General features: G+C 41.8%; 1 protein-coding gene across 1 annotated transcript in view; it reads right to left on the bottom strand.

The window, feature by feature from the left end:
• zfyve26 (zinc finger, FYVE domain containing 26) overlaps nt 1–4,504 on the bottom strand; it is a 108,356-nt gene extending 103,852 nt beyond the window's left edge. Inside the window, 1 exon segment of the mRNA XM_031787675.1 lies at nt 4,382–4,504. The gene's annotated coding sequence lies outside the window, so the exon portion shown is untranslated.
• Nucleotides 4,505–6,660: the final 2,156 nt, after the last annotated feature.

Consider the following 6,660-nt stretch of genomic DNA (forward strand, 5'->3'; position numbering starts at 1 on the left):
GCAACCGAGTGGCTGGGCCAGTTAGACAGAATGAGATTTAGCTAAAAAGAAATGCATTATCAGAAATGCTACAAAAAGGTAGCACATTGATTCTTAAAATGGACAGAAACATGCACGTGAGAGCAATTGATTCCAAACTTAATAAAAAAACTGTTTCACCTATGAATTTTGTCAATCCCCCCCAAAAAAATGTTTTATCCAATGGTCACTAGTCTTGTTTTAATCTGCCGTCTAAAATTGTAGCTATTTTAGCACAGAAAATACTCATAAAACTAACGACCCTCTTAAAAATCCTCAATGAGCTTTTCGGTAACGACTTGACAGCTCATGACGAGGCGGGGATTGTGTTTGTGTACCTCCAATAGAGTTGATTTGCGAATTTTCATCGGTTTAGATTAAGGATGCACAATATGTCGGTTAACATTTCGGAATCGGCAGATATTAGATAAATATGCCAATATTGGTATCGTGCCTGATGTTTAACGCTGATGTTAAAAACCGGATGTCAAAGCTACCGAGCATACCTATATAACGTAGGTACAGGACGTTATGACGCCACGTAAAAGTTTATGCTACACAGCATTCCTAACCTAGCCCACTATGTCTGCTGTGTGGATTGAGCAGTCATTTGAAAGAGTAAGAACATTTCAGCGAGACAACTCAAAAGGGCGAAATCCATTAACGCCAAGATAAATGGAAGTCGTTGCCCTTGACAATCAACCGTTTCGCCGACTGGTCGAACACCGGGTACACGCTACCAAGTGCGCTATTTTTCAGATGTTGCCCTACCGGAGTTGCACAGTAATTGCGTCATTGCTATTAGCTTCATGACATACATACATACTATGGAACTCCGTTTGGGTCTTTACATGTCAAAAAAGACACAGTAGCGCTGTCAAAGCTGTACAAAAATGTCTGCAAACAAGCAAACACCGGGCCACGAACGATGTGTTTACAATACCGCGTTGGTAGTAAAGCATCATTTGTTCAACCTCAACTTCTGGGGTAGCTAGCTAGCTTTAGCTTGGTTCTTAGCTAGCATCAATACAACCAGCCTGAAAACAACAATCAGTAGAAACTGCAATCATTGTGCTGGGGACAATAAAAATTCATTTTAAAATGTGACTCGTTTCAGAAAACTAGGCATATGTCGGGCGTCGCTACTCCACAGGAGAGCCATTTGAACCCTACTCCACAGGAGAGCCATTTGAACCCTACTCCTTGGCCAGAGCATCCAGTGTGTGCTCTGAAAGCGTTGAGAGCGAAACCCTCTGAATTTACGAATGCCCAGAGTGCACTCTGGCACTCCAGACTAAATTTACAAATACACCCGTAGTATAAACCAGCCTTATGTCCGAAAATCTTTTGTTGTTTAGTACATGGCCTGACACGTGAATCCTTAAAGAGATGGGTGGGGCTAAAGCTTAGGAGGATGTGAACGATGCTGAATGGGTGGGGCTAAAGCTTAAGAGGGTGTGAACGTTGCTGAATGGGTGGGGCTAAAGCTTAGGAGGATGTGAACGATGCTGAATGGGTGGGGCTAAAGCTTAGGAGGATGTGAACGATGCTGAATGGGTGGGGCTAAAGCTTAGGAGGATGTGAACGATGCTGAATGGGTGGGGCTAAAGCTTAGGAGGATGTGAACGATGCTGAATGGGTGGGGATAAAGCTTAGGAGGATGTGAACGATGCTGAATGGGTGGGGCTAAAGCTTAGGAGGATGTGAACGATGCTGAACGGGTGGGGCTAAAAGCTTAAGAGGGTGTGAACGATGCTGAATGGGTGGGGCTAAAGCTTAAGAGGGTGTGAACGATGCTGAATGGGTGGGGCTAAAGCTTAAGAGGGTGTGAACGATGCTGAATGGGTGGGGCTAAAGCTTAAGAGGGTGTGAACGATGCTGAATGGGTGTAGACAAAGAAGAGCTCTCCAGTAGGTGTACCAAAACATTGAAAGGGGCATTTTCTCAAAAGTGAGTTTACAAGTTAATCAACTTTCAAAGCAGAACGACTTTCCCATTGTTCCTCAACTGTAGCGTATGATATAGCATTTTCTAGCTCTGAGTCTCTACTTTTATCCAAATGAAAACATTTTAAAAACACAACATAAAGTGTTGCTACATAAGACCGAATCGTGCCTGTCGGTCATAAATATGCAGTTGTCACACGACACAAAGCCACAGATGTCTGAAGTTTTGAGGAAGCGTGCAATTGGCATGCTGACTGCAGGAATGTACACCAGAGCAGTTGGCAGAGAATGTTATGTTAATTTATCTACCATAACCCAACTTCAATGTCATATTAGATAATTTGGCAATGCGTCCAACCGGCCTCACAACCGCAGACCACGTGTATGGCGTTGTGTGGGCGAACGATTTGCTGTGATGTCAACATTGTGAACAGAGTGCCCCATTGTGGCGGTGGGGTTATGGTATGGGCAGGTAGAAGCTACATAAAACAAACACAATTCTATTTTATTGATGACAATTTGAACGCACAGAGATATCAATAAAAAAGATGCTGAGGCCCCTTTTCGTGCCATTCAGCCATTCACCAGACGTGTCACCCGTTGAGCATGTTTGGGATGCTCTGGATTGACGTGTACGACAGCTTGTTTTCCAGTTCCAGCCAATAAAACAGCAAGTTGGCACGGCCATTGGAGAGGAGTGGGACAACGTTCCACAGGCCACAATCAACAGCCTGATCAACTCCACACCAAGTAGACGTGCCGAGCTGCGTTTCTATCACAGCATATTGGATGACTGTCATTCATATTCCATTCACCCAGTTCAATGTAACAGTGTTAGGTTTAGGATAATAGGTGATACTATAATGTTCTCTATACTCATCATGAGGTTGAAACAACCTAGACTATGAATGAAAGTTTACAACGTAGGTGCACACAGGTCGAAAGAATAATTTGAGGTGACAGACAGTGACACATTCAATACTGCCTTGCACACTCTTGCCTGCATCTAGCTGATCTAGGGTGTAATTATTAGTCCAACAGTTGCAAACGAGAGTTTATTGGACAAACTCAGGTATGTTTATTTTGTTTCATTCTGTTTAAGAAACATTTGTCAACAGAATCGGCAGAATGAATACACCACTGATCACGCATAAAACACAGTTCACTTTCATAGGAGCCACGTTGTATTCCTTCTCACATCTTTTCACTCTCTTCCTCTCACCTTTTCCCTTCGCTTGTCAACTTCAATGCAAATCAGCTGTATGTGACCAGGCGAAAAAACCTTTCAAAGCCAAACCATATCATAACCGCTACACACAGCCTACATTGTTGTCACCATATTAGCTAAAGTAACCTCATAGTCAACATAGCTAATAGAACTAACGTGTTAGTAAACCTGCTACAATCATGAAGTAACGTTACAGTGTACAGTCAGAAAGCAGTTTAGCAGTTACACTGGCGGGCCCCATTCATTTGTTCAAAACTGTTCAACTATTGTCTTTCTTTTTGAGTCAACTACTCACCAAATTTTATGCCCTGCAGTGCTAGCTAGCTGTAGCTTATGCTTTCAGTACAAGATTAATTAACCGATCCTTTGATTGGGTAGACAACATGTCAGTTCATGCTGCAAGAGCTCTAATAGTTTGGAGGACATCCTCCGGGAAGTTGTCATAATTACTGTGTAAGTGTATGGAAGGGGGTGAGAACCATGAGCCTCCTAGGATTTGTACTGAAGTCAATGTACTCAGAGGATGACGGAAACTAGCTGTCCTCCGACTACACCTTGGCGCTACCCTACAGAGTGCTGCTGAGGCTACTGTAGACTTTTAGTGCAAAAATAAGTGTTTCATCAATTATTTGGTGACGTGAATAAATTTAGTATAGTTTTGTCTAAAAATTCTCACTTTTTTTATGTTTTACAATTTTACGTTTATGAAATTCACTAAGGAGGAGCCTACAATGCACCTGATACTGACTGGTTTTCTGATCCACAACCCCCTCCCTACCTGTGACCAACAGATGCATATCTGTATTCATGTGAAATCCATAGATTAGGGACTAATGAACTTATTTCAATTGACTGGATTTCCATACATAAACTGTAACTCAGTAAAATCTTACAAATTGTTGCATGTTGCGCAAATATTTTTGTTCAGTGTAGATGTTTTTTTACAATAAGGTTCGTGCTTATTTGAGTGTTGTTAAAAAGAAACGCGACCAATATCATCATGAGACAACATTACTGACATGGCAAAAGCATCATCCAAATAATAGCCAGCTAGCTAACTTTAGCTGTCAAAAGAAACGGCATTGCATTCATGAAAGACGTAAGTTAACCGACTAAATCATAAACACATCATGCTGATTAGATCAAGAACAACCAATGCATAATAAACAACTAATTTACATTGACTTACTTTCTATCGATGTGAATGTATTCCTTTTTTATAATATTTCACTGTTATTTCTTCCCTCTTCCGAATTGTTATGCTTAGCGCACAGTGTCCAAGCTAGAGAGCTATGTCATGTGACGAAATCAGGTGATTTCGCTTGCAGTTCAAAGGTTAAAAGAGAGCTTCGCGCGAGATAGGCTATACCACGGGTGTATTCATTACGTTTATTCTGTTGCAAAACGTTGCGCCTGTTGCAAAAAGTTCTGAATTGTTCCGAATTGTTTTGCCATTGTTGCAAATAATTTTTCAACAGAATCGAAAGTTTCTACTGGACAAATTCAGTTAGGTCCCTCCACCTTTCATTGCGTTTGCTCTGTTCGCTTCCGTTTGCTTCTTAAACGTTTAACGGTTTCCGTTGTAAGACGTAATGAATACACCCAGAGATACTGGATATAATGACGAGATGCTTATGTCTCCGCCCTAACAATGGGAATCGTTGTTCACAGAGCGGGACAGCGGTCTGTTAAACTCCCGCCTATTCCTCTCTTTCGATTGGTGGATAGATATCGGTATTTGAATACTAACTTAAATATTCAATGAGGGGTGTTGACCGAATACACCGTCAACCGCCTGTAATTGAATGGAGAGTGAGATGCTAACCTCATGAATATGCATAACCCGTGTCGAATTTCAATAGGAACAATCGACGAGGGCTGCTGACGTCAACCTCCTGTGCTGCGATTCTGACGATCTGACGCCACATATGGTTTGTTTACTTTTCTACCGTTGTGGTTAGATGGAGTAGGCCTAGAGCTCTATCTCGTGGTCACGTCGGGGATAACAGTTGTTGACAACCTGACATCTCGATCATACCGACAGTGTCATCGCGTTTAGGTACACCGGAAGTACATTATTTTCCAATGGAACGCAGCGTTGCGTTGGAGAGGAAGTTGCAGTGAGTTCTGTGTGGTGCATAACGAACTAGGGGGTTACTAGCTCCCTATGCAAAATAGTACGCAGCCGTATCTGGATATGTGTGCAACAAAAGTTCATCATTCACCTTCTGCTACCATTTCTGTCAAGCCATATACCATAGCATAAGTTCGATAAATCCAACACATGCACCACACAGAACGCACTGAAACTACCTCGGCAACACAATGCTGCAAGGCGTTCCATTGGAAATGAATGTACTTCTGGTGTACCAAAAGACAAGGAGCTCTGTTGGTGTGATCAAGGCGTCAAACTGTATGCTTGAAATGGTAGCAGGAGGTGATTGTTGAACTTTTGTGCTGCGTACCATTTTGATCAATAAACTCTTATCAGTGTGATAACCTTAACCCTTTTCATAACCTTAAGCTCATTGTTCTAACCTGCTGCGTTAATTCTCCTAACCTGCCATGTGAATTAACCTAACCTGCTACGTTAATTCACCTAACCTGCTATGTTAATTCACCTAACCAGCTATGTTAATTCTCCTAACCTGCTACGTTAATTCACCTAACCTGCTACGTTAATTCACATAACCTGCTACGTTAATTCTCCTAACCTGCTACGTTAATTCACCTAACCTGCTATGTTAATTCACCTAACCAGCTATGTTAATTCTCCTAACCTGCTACGTTAATTCACCTAACCTGCTGCATTAATTCACCTAACCTGCTACGTTAATTCACATAACCTGCTACGTTAATTCTCCTAACCTGCCATGTGAATTAACCTAACCTGCTACGTTAATTCACCTAACCTGCTATGTTAATTCACCTAACCTGCTGCGTTAATTCTCCTAACCTGCCATGTGAATTCTCCTAACCTGCTACGTTAATTCTCCTAACCTGCTATGTTAATTCACCTAACCTGCTATGTTAATTCACCTAACCTGCTACATTAATTCACATAACCTGCTACGTTAATTCTCCTAACCTGCCATGTGAATTAACCTAACTTGCTACGTTAATTCTCCTAACCTGCTACGTTAATTAACCTAACCTGCTACGTTAATTCACCTAACCTGCTATGTTAATTCACCTAACCTGCTGCGTTAATTCTCCTAACCTGCCATGTGAATTCACCTAACCTGTTATATAAACAAACCATCTGCGGCAACAAATCCTTAGTATCGCCACACCTGTATTCAATGGAGAGTGAGATACTTGCCTGACTATGCGTAGACCGTCTCGAATTTCAACAGGGCCTCCCTCGACATAAAGTGTCTTTTTCTCAGTTGTCAGGATGTCACTTGCATCACACTTACTGTATATCAGTACAGTCTTACCAACCTAATCATTAAGAAACTTCTATTA

This window comes from Oncorhynchus kisutch, linkage group LG14, assembly GCF_002021735.2.
Source record: "Oncorhynchus kisutch isolate 150728-3 linkage group LG14, Okis_V2, whole genome shotgun sequence".
Classification (NCBI taxonomy): domain Eukaryota; kingdom Metazoa; phylum Chordata; class Actinopteri; order Salmoniformes; family Salmonidae; genus Oncorhynchus; species Oncorhynchus kisutch.